The sequence below is a fragment of the Moschus berezovskii genome, chromosome 13 (assembly GCF_049115385.1).
Source record: "Moschus berezovskii isolate FMDL1 chromosome 13, NW_MosBer_1.0, whole genome shotgun sequence".
Taxonomy (NCBI): Eukaryota; Metazoa; Chordata; class Mammalia; order Artiodactyla; family Moschidae; genus Moschus; species Moschus berezovskii.
In genome coordinates, this window is record NC_142472.1 from 58785709 (window position 1) to 58801270 (window position 15562).

At 40.7% G+C, this 15562-nt stretch overlaps 1 protein-coding gene across 8 annotated transcripts in view; it reads right to left on the reverse strand.

Moving 5' to 3' along the window:
• The window catches only part of STARD13 (StAR related lipid transfer domain containing 13), a 525698-nt gene that overhangs the window by 72522 nt on the left and 437614 nt on the right, over nt 1-15562 (reverse strand). Inside the window, exon 2 of one of the 8 annotated variants that reach the window (XM_055426265.2) lies at nt 7698-7880. The exons of the other annotated variants lie outside the window; for them this stretch is intronic. The gene's annotated coding sequence lies outside the window, so the exon portion shown is untranslated. The remainder of the gene's footprint in view (nt 1-7697; nt 7881-15562) is intronic. 8 annotated transcript variants of the gene reach the window in all.

Genomic DNA, 15562 nt, shown 5'->3' on the forward strand with positions numbered 1-15562 from the left:
ACAAAATAGCTTTATTTTTGTGCAGGGTTAATGCTGGGAGGGATTGGGGGCAGGAGAAGAAGGGGACGACAGAGAATGAGATGGCTGGATGGCATCACCGACTCGATGGACATGAGTTTGAGTGAACTCCGGGAGTTGGTGATGGACAGGGAGGCCTGGCGGGCTGTGATTCAGGGGGTCGCAAAGAGTTGGACACGACTGAGCGACTGTACTGAACTGAACTGAATGTTATTGCTTTAAAGGGGAGTTCAAAACGAAGATACGTTCTGATTTCATTCTGCTCTTAACTAATAGCTAATAACTAATAGTATATCTATTACTTAAAGAAAACAAGATTCTTCTCGTGTTCAATACACATACTTCATTTCATGAATTAACTTTTTAAAAGAGCCTGTCAATTTGTTTAGAAAACATTCCTTTATTTGAGGGCATATGTAAGGTGACTGAATATAAGAGATAACACGGCTTGCAGTGGTTAGAAGCACTGACCCCATCCCCTCATTACCTTCATGTCTCTGGCTGGATTAATTTCAGCATGCCTATAAGAGGGTCGCAGGGTCAAATACCACCCATCCCCTACATACAGATTCTTCTTATGATGAGAATCCAACAGTTCTCAATTCATTTTTTAATTCTATAGATTTTGTTAGACTCTGTTAAGTAATGTGTCACATGAAGCCTTGCTTCTCACAATACAATGCTGTTCAACAAGATGTAATGAGAATCATAGATGACATCTGGCACTTCGAAATGGTATTAATAGTAAGAGCCTCTACCAGCTGCTGCTTTCAGGATATGAACACCAGATTGGGGAAGTGAGTCTTGTGATTATAGCCTATGATACTTTACGATTTGTTCACCAGTTAATAAGTAAAATATTAACAATTTAATATTAATTTAAAAAATTAGCTTGATATGCGAGGATCTCAAGGGCAAAGATATGTTTTAACATACCAAACACATCAGAATCCTGGGAAAGAAATCTGTATAAGACACATAGTCTTCATTAAGGGATATGCTGTCAGAAGATTATTTTTCCAAGTTAAAAAAACCAAAAAACAAAAACATTGAACAAATAAGTAAATCTTGAGCAAGGGATATGAGTTTCCTGTGGATTAACTGCTGGGAGAAGTTGAGGGTTAATGTGGAGGCCAAGATCATTGGCCTCAGGAGGTCACAAGTCTCCCAGATAGGCTTCCTGTCAAGGTCATTCCCACTATTAAAAACATCCCAGGTGTTTTTTCAGGGATCTACTTTGTGAGGAATCAACTGGGAAACTAGTTCAAATACCATTCAGATACTTCAATCCCCACTTACATCCAAAAGAAAAGAAATATTTTGTTCTTAGGCTTAAAATGATTATAATGGATGTTTCACGATCACTCAAATTATACCCAACGGTGAAGAGAAAATTTCGAAAGCATTCTTCTTTGAGCCTTCTGTTTTTTCAAAATAAGGAACAGTAAGTACACATTAACACACACATATTTTTAAAATTGAGATGGAGTCTGTCTTCTTTAGGTTAATGCATGGACTGAAGGTCCTTAATCCAGAGTTTTTAGAAGGAACTGAGGTCTGGGAACTCCTTTGTATGTAAACATTTTAAAATCAGTGCTTTATTTGCTGAGGCTACATACCTTTCATGGAATTCTCGGATTCACTATTCTACCACTAAGGAACTCCAGTTTAGCCCAAGAAAGACAAAACGCTATGTCTTAAAACCTTAAAAGAGGGCCAGCCTTTTCCTGCTTCATTCCCTGGGAGCAATTGATTTTTCATTTTGAAACTTAGAAACTTAAATAATTTCTTTCTCTGTCTCTGTCTTACTCTTTCTCTCACACAAACAGGCACATAGGCACACATATTAATACAGTCTATAAACATGTCACAGGTAAAACTACAAGCATCCTTAAATAAATATATAGATTTGTGTATCCTCTTAAATTATAACATTGCAGGTACACATTACCAGATTGGAAAGCATATTTGCACGTCCAGTTCTTGGCCCAGGGCTTGGCAAATGAATGTTGACCGAAAGAGTGAATGACTATACTAAGAGGAAAATATTTATAGCTTTAAATATTTACAGGCCAATAAACACCTAAAGCGTTTTTCAGATATTCAGGTCCCTCCAAACTCACAGGGCCTGTTGTAAATGTGGGAACATGTATTGTGACTGTACTTTGCAAACTGTAAAACTCTATGTAAAAAAAAAAAAAAAATAAGGTATTATATCCTAGAGCAGCAGTGTCTGTGTAGATGTCAATGTTGCTGATGTTTTCTGAAGGGCGGGGCATTTGGCAGGGTCCCAGAAAGCAATGGGAGAGTCCTTCCTGCTGGCAGCCATCCCTTTCCCTTTCCTCTGCATGGAATCCTTGGGAATTCCAAGGCCAGAGATTACTGCAAGATTTAGTCTTGGAAGAATAATGGTGAGAAAACATTTCCCTGATTTTTTCACAAAGGAATCACTCTCCCCTTGTTAAGATCAATAAACCTGATTGGGACATATTCATTGATACGTGAGAACAATTGGACAAAACCACTGACAAAGAATAGCACAAGATTTTCAAATGTTTTGACCACAGTCTTTAGTGAGAAACATCCTACATGAGGCTTCCTAGGTGGCACTAGCGGTAAAGAACCTGCCTGCCAATGCAGGAGTCCTAAGAGACACGGGTTCGATCCCTGGAGGAGGGCATGGTAACCCACTCTGGTATTCTTGCCTGGAGAATCCCATGGACAGAGGAGCCTGGCAGGATACAATCCATAGGGTTGCAGAGTCAGACACAACTGAAGTGACTTAGCACTCATGCACACAACATACATATAGTTTTGAGCAGGTACTCACATACCCACAGAATGAAACAAAGGTTCACAAAACAATAATTGCACTTTGTACATATGCAATGCCACATGACATTTTCTGCTCTCTTCCCTTCTATTAAAAATTGCTATGACTACCTATTAGCTGACTTCATGACCCTCAGTTTAAAGAGCACTGCCTCAGATGACACTGTTCTGTGAAAAGCATCTGGTTAAATCAATGGATAAACTGAGTCTAGTTCTAAGAGTCTGACAGCTGGTGGTCTTCCCAGACTCCTCCCCACTCATGAATTCTTCGTATTCTCAGAAATTCAACTTTAATACCTGTTGAGTTCACCTCTTAAATGTACTTCTCAAATTCCAAGCTGCCCACCTCCATTCTCTCTGCCTTAGTTTAGAGCCTCATTGTGTTCCCAGACTATTGCAACCGACTCCTAACAGGTGCCCCCCAGGGTCATTCTCCTTAGGACTCCTTCATGCCTCTCTGTCACCCACAGAACAAAGTCACAGCCCCATGGCTTGGCCCACGGTGCCACCCCTCGCCTGACCTCTGCCTGCTTCCAGGGACTCACTGCCCTCTCTAGGGTCAGCTGCTGGAATGGCAGGGAGTTTGCCCGCCAGCCCCACGGTGCAGTCTCATGTCCCACACAAGAGCTTGTGCTGCTTCTTCCCTTTTGTCTGTCACATTCTTCCTACTTCCTTTTCTCCTCTTACTCTTCTATCATGATTCAGCTAATATGTCACTTCGTGAATCCCAGGTTCAGTTCAGTTCAGTTCAGTTCAGTCGCTCAGTCGTGTCCAACTCTTTGCGAACCCATGAATCACAGCACGCCAGGCCTCCCTGGTGAACTCCCGGAGTTCACTCAAACTCACGTCCATCGAATCGGTGATGCCATCCAGCCATCTCATTCTTTGTCGTCCCCTTCTCCTCCTGCCCCCAATCCCTCCCAGCATCAGAGTCTTTTCCAGTGAGTTAACTCTTCGCATGAGGTGGCCAAAGTATTGGAGTTTCAGCCTCAGCATCAGTCCTTCCAAAGAACACCCAGGACTGATCTCTTTTAGAATGGACTGGTTGGATCTCCTTGCAGTCCAAGGGACTCTCAAGAGTCTTCTCCAACACCACAGTTCAAAAGCATCAATTCTTCAGCTATCAGCTTTCTTCACAGTCCAACTCTCACATCCATACCAGGTTAGCTTGTCCTTTTCTGGACTTTTGTATATTTTAGTCCTTACAAGTTTAGACTGAAATGCTCTTGTTAACACATCTGTCTCCCCATTAGGCTACAAGTTTTTCAAGGGCAGATGTTGCCTGATTCACTTTTTGCCTCTAGTGCCCGGCAGGGTACTTAGAACCTAGTGTGTTTCAAGCAAGCATCCTTCAATAAATCTGCTGAAGGAGAGGAGCCTAGAAGTTCTGTTTCTGTTTCAGTATCCCTTGGGTACCCATGTTTCACCAACATTGCTCTACATTCATCCTAAACTGGAATGGACTGTTGCTCCTTTTATTTATTCATAGTAAATGACCTCCAGATACTACTGGTCAAAAGGCTTTGGTGAAGGTACCTCTGGCCTCTGTAAAAGCTCTCTTGCTTTCTCCTTTCCTGATTTGATTGAAGCAGGCTGAGAGGCACATGCTGGGTTGTCATACCTTCCTATTCCATTCCATTTGAGAAGTCTGCTGCTACTGTTGCTGGAGCTGAGAATGGGTTGAATGCCAATGCCAATCTTAATAACAAATCAATGACATGAGATCTCACGCAGCTTAGATCTTGTAGATGAACTTCTAGGGAAGGAGGGCAGTTCTGGTGATGAGCAAAAAGACTTAGGTCTCCTCAGGAGCAGATCTGAGCCTAGTTCTGTCTGGACCACCCAAGATCTCCCTGGATATGTCCTGGCAAACAGCCAGATCCCTGAGGCTTCCCTGGTCATTCCTCCAAGGGAATCATCCACTCTTTCCATGATGACACTGCTAGGGAAGTGGGCATGCTTTCAGTCAGAGTAAAACGATGCCTTTCTTGAAATGTAACCACACTAGAGTAGAGAAATGCAGTAGAGTAATCTCCTCTGTTGAAATATAACTACACCCAGTCGTGACTATTTCGGTTCTCAGGAACAGAGGGAAAATGTGTGATATACTGAGGTCACCTTCTTTTGGGCAATCAATTTAGTTGGGTCTGCCTGGAAGACACTCCCCTTTATCCTGTTCAGTTAAAGCTTTTCCTTTCTTGAAAATGTGGCTTGTTGGACACCTCCTCCAGGAAGCCTTCCCTAAACCCTTACAGCACTTATGCTCTCTACCCTTGCATGATCTCTGGCTATGCTGAATTGTTATTTGACTTACTATATGGAGCTGTGACTTCCATTTCTTTGTAGACTTAAAGACTGAGAACAGTGAATTTGTAAACAGTAGGGACTCAATATAGATTTGTGGCTATTATGGCTACTGTTAATAACTAACAGAATAATAAGCTCATATATGGACATTGATTGACTGATTGATGATGGTGGTGATGATTGCTAGCCCTTGTTCAATTCTAGAGACAGGAGGGTAGCCAACAGGAACGGAATGAAATTCTTTAAAGAATAAAGTAAAGGCAGGAGTAGATATGGGAAAGAAGACAGCAAGTTGAGATCGAACCTCCCATCTCCACCCTGAGCGCAGCAGGAGGGAGAAGCGCAGAGTATGTGCTTCCTGCAGAGGGTCTCTGAACAAACTTCATTATGTGTGTAACATTACAGAGTAGCTACACTTCAGAGTAGCTGGAAGCATGTGAGAGCAACTCTATAACAAGGAAGGGCATTTTGTGTACAGCTACAGTTCTGGTCCCTGGCACAAGGCTTTGGACTTTACTCTGTGTTTGCATTTGTTGGACAAAATGAATTATGTAAACTGACAAAGAGCAGGCACTTAAAAGTTGGAGCTATTATTATCAACTGAAATGAATACTTTTCACATTTTCCCACTGACATACTCAAATGGCAGAAGAAAATAAACAGATGTCCTCCATGAATTATTTGCCATTTCAACCCATAGAGAGGACAGAACTGCAAAAAGCTTTCTCTTAAATTTTAAGAAGACCAATACTCCAAGACGCACCATTTTCATGGACTTTCTGGGGCCCTGAAGGGACTTAGATATCAATTTAAAAGAGAATTTCACTTTTAGAGAGATGATATATCATTATTTTAAAATAATGACTTCCCTGAACACTAGAAACTGTGGAATTTGGGCGAATTCCAACTCCATTTGAGACAGGATGACATTGCTGGACCCAGAGGTCTGACTAGAACAAACTGCGAGTCACATAGACACTGGGCAGCCGACAGTTATTTGAGCTTAGATCACAGGATGGAGGCAGAATTTCTGCTCAGCAGTGTAAGATGCTGGTTTGAAAACAAAGACCGTCTTAAATACACTTCTATGAAAGAGTAGAAGACCTCATGTTCTGAAGGCAATCTGTCCTTTTTGTTCAGGAACACAAACAACATCCTTCAAGGATAACTTCAGAGATGGACTCAAATTTGATCCCTCACTCTGCTACATAAAATCCTTCAGGGCTCATAAATCCTTCCAAAGTAAAATGCAAACTTCTGAGGACAGAGTACGATTCTTGAGCTCAACGACCTGGTGAAGGACCTGGTGTGTCTTTCTGCGTCTCAACTGGGCACATTCCCTGCACGCCAGCGGTACAAGCAACTCCCTGAAACTGCCACCTCCGGCCACTCCCGTCTTCTGCTCCTGGTAGGTACTTTCCCTAAGTCTAGAAGGACTTTCTCCCACTTGATCTGACTAGCTGAGTCTTGTTCTTCCTTTCCCATCTATTTCTTTAATTCTCAGCTCTAGTTTTACCTTCTCTGCCAAGTCCTTCTTGACCACCCGCTGCCCCGCCACTCAAGTAAGTAAGAGTCTCCCAGTCATCTCTCCTTGGCACCCTCTGTGTACCTCTGGCCCGGTACTTACCCTGGCACTGGAATTTCTGGTTTATTCTGCTTTTCTGTTTCCCTCCACAGGCATGGTCTTTCTGTATCCCGTGCCAGTACAGTGCCCGGCCCTCCAAAGGGGCTTGATTAACGTTTGCGTTACAAACCGAGGAAGCTTCCAGCACAGAGGCTCAAAGAAACTTAGAGCAAGGAGTAAATGATAGTCTTCCTCATGCTTCTGGCCTCTGATAGCGAGGAAGAACCTCACTGCTCCCCTGTGACCTGTGAAGCAGCAGCAAAGATTCCAAACCTCCACACTTCCTTCCCTACTGTTTTCATTCACATTAAAAAAAAAAAGAAAAAAAAAGGAATACCGGGGATTTGCAGCACAGCCTCAAAGTACAGTCACCGGGGGAGAGGATTACCTTGGGAACAGAAAGAACCACACATTTTCTCATGAATCAAACTCTTAAACAGAACTAAAATGTAAGGTGAAGTATGTTTCACTTCCTCACATTTCCAACAGGGTTTTAGTAGCGAACAAAACTCTCTCCTCAAGGAAGTGCTCAAGAATTACATTAAAATTCCAATGGTTAATCTTTTCTTTGAGACTTTCAAATCTTTCTTACTTGCCCTTAAAGAACCTAAGTATAGTTTTAACACATTCTGCAGTTGACTACAAGTAGCAAAGATGATGTTTCTAAAAGACTTCCTCCTTCTTGGTACAAAAAATACCCTTATGTGTCCTGTAGGTACTCATGTTCATAACTGCTTTAAATTCTGTGCTTCTCTTCTCTGTCAAGTGTGGTTTCTATTTATAGTCTAAACAGCATATTGTTAATTACATGTTCCATAACTGTCACTTACTTCATAACACGCTAATGGTATCAGTAAATTTGAAGTTAATGGTCCCAAGACAACAACAAAAAACAAAAACAAGAACAAATCCATACCTCTTAGGTTCACGAGTTCTAGGTTTTAAAATTTTCTTTGGCATAATGGTTTCTATTAGTAAAACCCAGACTGCACTAAATTGTGAATAAATTCTGCCAGAAACATCCTATGAAACTCTGCTCCCAGGATTTGCAATCATTCTTTTCAGGCTTCATATTGACACCTCCTTGTCTCCAATCATGCTGTGAAAATAAATGGGAAACAACTCATAGCAGTGCATGGAGATGCTCATCTGGGAAAGTGGGGGAGGCTCCTGAATGCTGATGTCACTGTCATTTCTGAAATTCCAGCCCTGGCCACTCTCCCATCTGGGCTACTTTTCTGATCTGGAATTCTCTCTCCCAGCCTTCCCTCACTACCCACTCACCTGACCCCTGGGGGAACTATGAGTCACTTCCTGTCCTTTCAACTTGTGGCTGAACTTCCTCTTCTGTAACTGCCTCAGACTGGGGGGTTGAGATGAGACGAACTGGAAGGCAGACAGAGGGCAGAAAAGTCCCTCTCCATCCATATTAGAGTAAGCTGCCAAGCACAGCCAACTCTGGATTTCTTAGAAGATAAATGGTCATCATTACAGTAATGTCCTGAGTTGTGCATTTTTACTACTTGATTTACCTCTAGGGTCCTGATTCCATTCTCCACTTTTCTGCTGCTAATTTGCAACTTCAGGAAGGATGGAGGGTAGAAGAAATAAAAAGCAAATTCATCAATCTCAGATTCATGAAAAGTCTGATGGTGCAAATCTGCTGCTGCTGCCAAGTCGCTTTAGTCGTGTCTGACTCTGTGCGACCCCATAGACGGCAGCCCACCAGGCTCCGCCGACCCTGGGATTCTCCAGGCAAGAACACTGGAGTGGGTTGCCATTTCCTACTCCAATGCATGAAAGTAAAAAGTGAAAGTGAAGTTGCTCAGTCATGTCCGACTCTTCCTGACCCCATGGACTGCAGCCTACCAGGCTCCTCCGTCCATGGTATTTTCCAGGCAAGAATACTAGAACGGGATGCCATTGCCTTCTCCGTGCAAATCTGATACCTACTCAAAAATAAGTTATTGGAAGGGCATCTGTTTCATTGAGACTAACCTCCCTATTTGTCATTAATATAAATTGGATGTAGTAAAAGTTTTAGCTTTCCAGGTCAGCTTTTTACTAAGAGGATATTTTTACTATGGTAAATTTTTAAAATTAAGAATTCAAAAATTACATTACAGCAGAGATAAGCTAAGTATTTAACAAACACATGGGTGGAAGGCGACGGGGTGAAGGAGGTCTGTGCAAAGGCACGGGGTAGACCTGCCATGTGATTTACCTCGCCCTGTCCTCCACCCGCCAGTGGAAGTGCCAGTGCCCAGGAGACCTCGGAAGCTTGATGCTGTGTCAAGACAGCCATGGTTGGCCTGCACCAGGAGCAGAGTATCTTGTCCTCAAGGCAAACATACTTTTAGTTGGCTGAGACTGTAACACTTTGAGGATAGGAACTGCGACCTTATCTGACACTGAATCCCCCCATGATTGGAAAAGATTATCCCCTTGTGCCTGGAAAAGAGCAGGTATCTGGCTAGTGTTCACTGAATGGAATAATGAAAGGTTGGATGAGTCATAAGAGTATACACAGGAAAAATCAAAATGCACAACAGAAAGTTAATTCCGAGAAAAATTTCTGGCATGCTTTGCTCCTACATGCACATAATCAACTTCACTCTAAATATCACTAGGAAACTCTTTTGTCTTTTATGTCCATTTTTGCTTTCATGGAAAACACCCAACTTTCAATATGCACCACACACTAAGATAGATTGTGAAATAATTTCTTTTGAAAAGGATTCAATTCAGTCCCTTCTCCCTGACATACCCACCTCCTGCCACCCCTGAAAATAAACCCGGTCTCCATTGACTGAACAGATTTATTTCACTGCTCATCAGCTTTATAGAGTACGAGGCATTTAGAAAGCAATTTGGGGTTATCAAGACTTTAATGAGAGGATGCTGACTGTGGGAAGGTTTCCTGGCTTCATGTTCTCACCATGAAGGAACCTCTTACCCCCATCAGACTAGTCCGTGAGAATGACACGTGGTTAAGATACTTTGCCTTAATAACAAAACCTACAGATCCCTCACATATTTGTAATTATTTTCAGGCTCAACTTGATTTCTAGGTTTAAGACTGTGAAGTGATCTTTGATGTTTCCTTTTCAAACTAACTGTTGACTGGATCCTGGGACAGATGTGTAGGGCCTGTCAAGGAGGTGCCAACGACTCCACATCTTGTATTTATGTTTCTTTTTTTGTCATTCAAAGGGGCTTCTTCCCTGGGGGCTCAGACAGTAAAGAGTCTGCCTGCAATGCAGGGGACCTGTGTTCGATCCTTGGGTCAGGAAGAGAAGGGAATGGCAACCCACTCCAGTATTCTTGCCTGGAGAATTCCATGGACAGAGGAGCCTGGTGGGCTACAGTCCATGGGGTCCCAAAGAGTCAGACACGACTGAGTGACTAACACTTTTACTTTTTTTAATCATTCAAAAATGTTTCATTTCCTTCCTTTTCATTGTTTAGGAATTAACATCAGGAATAACATTCATAAGGAAGAGATACATATCAAGATTTTAAAAATTCCTTAGTATATTCACAAGAGGTGATAGCAGATACATTTACAATTTGGTTAGAATCTCCAAAATGACTTTTATTATCTAACACTAGTATTTAATGACTAGATATAACTGATTTTTTTTTTTCCTCTTTTTTTGGCCACAAGGCTTTTAGGATCTTAGTTCCCCAACTGGGGCTCAAACTCATGCACCTTACAGTGAAAGCAGAGAGCCTTAACCACTGGACTGCGAGGAAGTTCTCTAGATATAACTGATTTTTAGTTATAAAAAAAATGAGGCAAGGGACAGAGGGAGGAACAAGAAAGGAGGGAATTACAGCAATAAGCTATCCTCTGGCTGGCACCTAGATGGCGAGTCCAGCACTCGTATTTCAGCACACTGGTATTTTATGACCTGACTGCTGTATACAAGCCTCCTTCTAACAAAGAAAGGCCCTGTTGTCTTTCCTGTGTATTGGTGCCATTATTATGGATAGTATGTAGTTCATAGCTATGTCTCAAGTCATAAATTTTGGCACTGTTCTCAATTTTATCTTTCTAAGCACAAATTTTTTTTTTTTTTTTTTTGGATTGGCTCAATTCTTCTCCCATCTACAGAATGGCTTTCTGTGCCCTTTGCTCCCTGTCTGCCCTGTCCTAGGTAGTATTCTCAATTTCATCGACTAAAATGACTACCTTAAGCTTCACCTCTTTTTCAACTTCCACCCACTCTAAATCGAAAATGATGATTCCAAATCTAACTCTAGATTTATGTTATTTTAAAATTTAGCTGCCCAACTCCCTCCAGGATAAAACAAGCTTCTCACTGTACTAGGTGCCCTGTGATCACCCAGTAAGTTCACATTAACCCATAAGTAAATATTTGGCTAAAATTCTTTGTGGCTAATGAATGCCCTGTTTGGCCTTCATTTTGCCTTGAGCTTGTTTTATTTAACAAATATTTTAAAGATTTACTGAGATAGGCATGAAAAGAAAACCCCAAGTGTTTTTAAGCCTGCGGCTCTTAGGATTGCCATCATGATAGACCAAAAATAGAGGATGCAGTTGTAATATTGCACTCATTTTTCAATGTGCCCCACATAAACAACATACTGTTTTAGAAAAAAAATCCAAGCATTCAACACAAACAAACATGAAAACAACTGTGTTACTTCAATGCATTATTATACTCAAAAAGACTTTGGAATTTGGTAAACAATTTACAAGGTATATTTATTTTAATAACTTATGGTTTCAATAGTTACTAAAATGAAGCCATGTTTTTTTCTTAAACTATATACATGATTTTCAACTTTTTAAGTGTATTTTTCTTTAGGAAGCTTTGATGATTGGCCCACCACTGATTAATAGATGGTATTAGATGGTAAGCTAAGTGATTCTGAAGGCCTTGAATTTAATTTTAAAAAACTATTTGCTTAGTCATAGTCCATCTTGTTGTTACCAGGAGGTTTATAAAAATTTCCTTTTAAATTCTTTTGGAAAAAAATGTATATATTCAGGAAATTAGAAAAAAGGAGAGACAGCGAGCCTGCTGGAATCAAAGACTTTTATGGAATACGTTTTTGCTCCAAAAGAGTCAAGAGATGCCAAATAAAATGATCAAACCGACCAGTTAGTTGTGTGACCTTGGGCAAAACACTGTGACCTCCCTGATCCAATCTTCTCACCAATAAAATGAGGTCCCTTTTACAGCTCTAAATGCTATGATTTGTAAGATGAAACGTTATGCTGACAGTATCTGAAATCATTGTCTCCTTTGTACAGTGTCACAGGACTCCAGAGAAGATAAAGCACACGCACGTTCAGGCGACATGACTGTAGACTCTACCCACACCCCTGATACCTGAATCCAAGAAAACCCATATAGGAAAACTGTAAGAAAGTTAGGGTTGGTCTAACACTTTGTTGCTAGGAAACCATTGTTGACGAGCTCTAATCCAAACGTCTGTGTGATTTCATACTGTGGTCTCTGACACAGCAAGCAAAGCATCCCGAGAAACCATAGCCTCTGCGGTTGAGTCTTTGTCCTAGACATTAACCCCAACTGGTTCCTTTTTTCACTTTTATCCTTAAATGTACCATTTTTGATCTCTCTCTGTCTTGTCATTCAATTCTAATAGAGACAAGAAGACAGACAGGATTCTGACTGGAGGGAGATGAATAAAAGTGCATTTTTAAAGGTAGTCAATTATTATAAGATAGTTATTAAAATGTCTGGGTAAATGACCTCATACTGCACTCAACTTGCAAATCTGCCAGGCAATCTGGCCCTGGGTACGTGCGGCCCTGAACTGCTGTCTCTGAAATGGAGTTACAGGAATATGTGGACTGGAGTCTCCAACTTCTCAGCCATTCCCACCACACCTGACACCATATACTGTGTGCCAGGCATTGATGCTAAATGCTTTATGCTCACAATACAATGGTTCATTTCATCCTCACAACAACCTCTACAATGGTACTATCATCCCCATCTTACACAGGAAGAAACGAATGCTCAGAGAGATTAAATAAAGTGTTAAGGCCACTCAGTGGAAGCACTATAAGGCAAACGACAGGTTCTGCTCCAATTTTAGTCCTCAGTTATATCTAAATGGGAATAAATGATACCAACAGAAAAGCTCTTCCAAATCTTTTTGAAAAAAGGTAGGGCCTAAATTATAAATTTTAAAAAGTAACCAAATGAAAGAAAAAAATTCACTCACATAATTTCTCCATTTATTTATTCACACCTTCAGTTCAATTCAGTTCAGTTCAGTTGCTCAGTCGTGTCCGACTCTTTGCGACCCCATGAATCACAGCACGCCAGGCCTCCCTGTCCATCACCAACTCCCGGAGTTCACTCAAACTCATGTCTATCGAGTCAGTGATGCCATCCAGCCATCTCATTCTCTGTCGTCCCCTTCTCCTCCCACCCCCAATCCTTCCCAGCCATTACAGAGTTATAATTCTATTGCCTACATTTTTTACTGGTAGTTTTACAGGTTTATTTTTTCTTTTTTTACTTTCACATTAAATCTTTAATACATCTGAGTTTGCTTGTTATATTTTGTGTCAAGTAAGCCTTATTTTCAGATAGCAAAGAAATTTTCCTCAATTTAAAAAATAAATTCTCCATAGATCGATGATGCCAACTAATTAATAGCCGTTAAATGCAACAGAGAAGCTGAGGTGCAAAAAAAGAGGTGCAGAAAAAGAGGTGATGGCACTTGAACTGATGCAAGTGAGGATTGTCAGTGATAAGAAGAAGGAGAAAAGATGATCCGTCAGGCAATATTTTTCTAAAGGTTTTGACTCTCTTCGGAAGGTTCTAGGTGGAGACATTAGGGTTCCTGGCAGACTGAAGTCTCCAGGAGCTTAGGGAAAGGCAAGGAGCAGAAACAATGAGGGCATCATACTGACAGCATTTTTACAGGACATACACCCAGAGGAAGCACAGAAGCAGGTTTTTCGGGTGTGACCTTGCACCCTCCTGAGGCTCTGAGATAGACATCACCATCGCCACTTTGGGGACCAGCAGCAGGAAAGCGTCCACACAGCCGGGGACAGGGCTGGGATTCAAATCCTCACAGCCTGAAGCATTCTTCATTCAGGGTGCCTCGCTGTTCTAAGTGGTCCTGCTGCGGTGTTCCAGCCAGGCAAGGGGCAAACAAGGAGACTAAGAGAAGACCCTAACTTGAGGGGGCAGAACAGAGAAAGTATGCAGAGCTGTAAAATAAATGAGGAGGTTTATCTGACAATCTGTGCTATTAATTAAATTTAGCTATCTACCAGCCAAGTACTCTGCGGCTCCATGGTGATTATCAAGCCAGTCAGAATTCCTTATAGCACTGCTAACTAAGTGTGAGAGGGATTATACTTTTTTTCCCTCCCTCTCAGGGCTGAGGCAAAAAGACCTTCCTTTAAAGTCGAGGTTTTCATGTTGTTTTTTTCAATTAGTTACTAGTCCAGAATTATCCCAGAGATCTCAGGGATTGTTAGAGCTTCTTTTCACTCAGATAGGCAAAAAGAAAGAATTCTTCCTGGGTAGAAGCAAGAGCGCAGAAATACTTCTTTCCTGTCCCTTCTTGCCTCAGTCTGGACTTATATTCAATAGACTCAACTCAGGAGAAAAGCCACAGGAATGGGGCAATGAACACAGCCCATGCCTAATAACCTGATAAATAAAAAAATAAAAATCAGATGACTTGTGAACCATAAATATACTTCACTTTTTAAAAACAGTTAAGATTACTCAAAAACAATGCTATTACCTTAAAATTGCATGCTAAATGAACTTTTGTAAATAAATCTTAATTTAAATATGGAGGGCTAGTTAGTATTTCTTTGGGGGAATGTTCTGCTATGAAATCCAGTTTACGAAGGACACTACCTTTTTTCACTTTAAAAAAGTGTTTTGACTGAATCTTAACACACAAGAACCACTCCCCGCCTCCGATATATGCATCTTGTAAATGTAGATTCTTTTATGGGAAGAGTACATAAAATAGGTTAACGAGCATTTATTTTTAGGTTCGAAGGCGCTTAAACATCATGTTAAGGATTCAGAATGCTACTGCTTTATCATAAATTATAATTTGTATGTTTGTTAGTACAAAACTTTTCAAACTTATAATGGTTTGTTAGTTTGGGGCAGAATATAGGACAAATTTAAAATAGTTAAGAATTAAGATGAAAACAAAATGGTTCTCAATTCCCAGATACAGGCTTCTTCAGAGAAAGTGAAAATGGACTTTTTAAAAAATGAGAAATGAATTATAAAATGCTTTTTTTTATTTTAAAAAAGGATATTATATATACTGTTAGTCATTAAAAAATGACCGTAGAGACTGAGTCACATTTTTCTGGTGACACAGCCCCCGCTTGTAAAAACATATACACATACCGATATGTTATGTGAACTGCAATCTTGTAGTGACTTCAAGGAAAAACTTGTTTTTATAAAAGAACTTGTATTTTCCCATGCTTCTTCATTTCTTGTGCAAGAACTTTTATGAGATTTGAGTAAACTGTGTTTTATTTATTTTCCTTTGTTCTTCCCTTCTTACTGGAAGAGAACATTATCTGGAGATAATCATGTTCAAGGAGAATAAATCATGACTTAGGAGATGATTTAAGTCAATGAACAACAATTAAAGTGTCTAACGCGGCCACTACTTTGGATATGGCAACTTAATTTTACTGGGACAACACATTTTATTCTAAGGCATTATATGAACTCACAGCAAGGGATGTTATTTCAGTAGCCTCCAATTTCATCT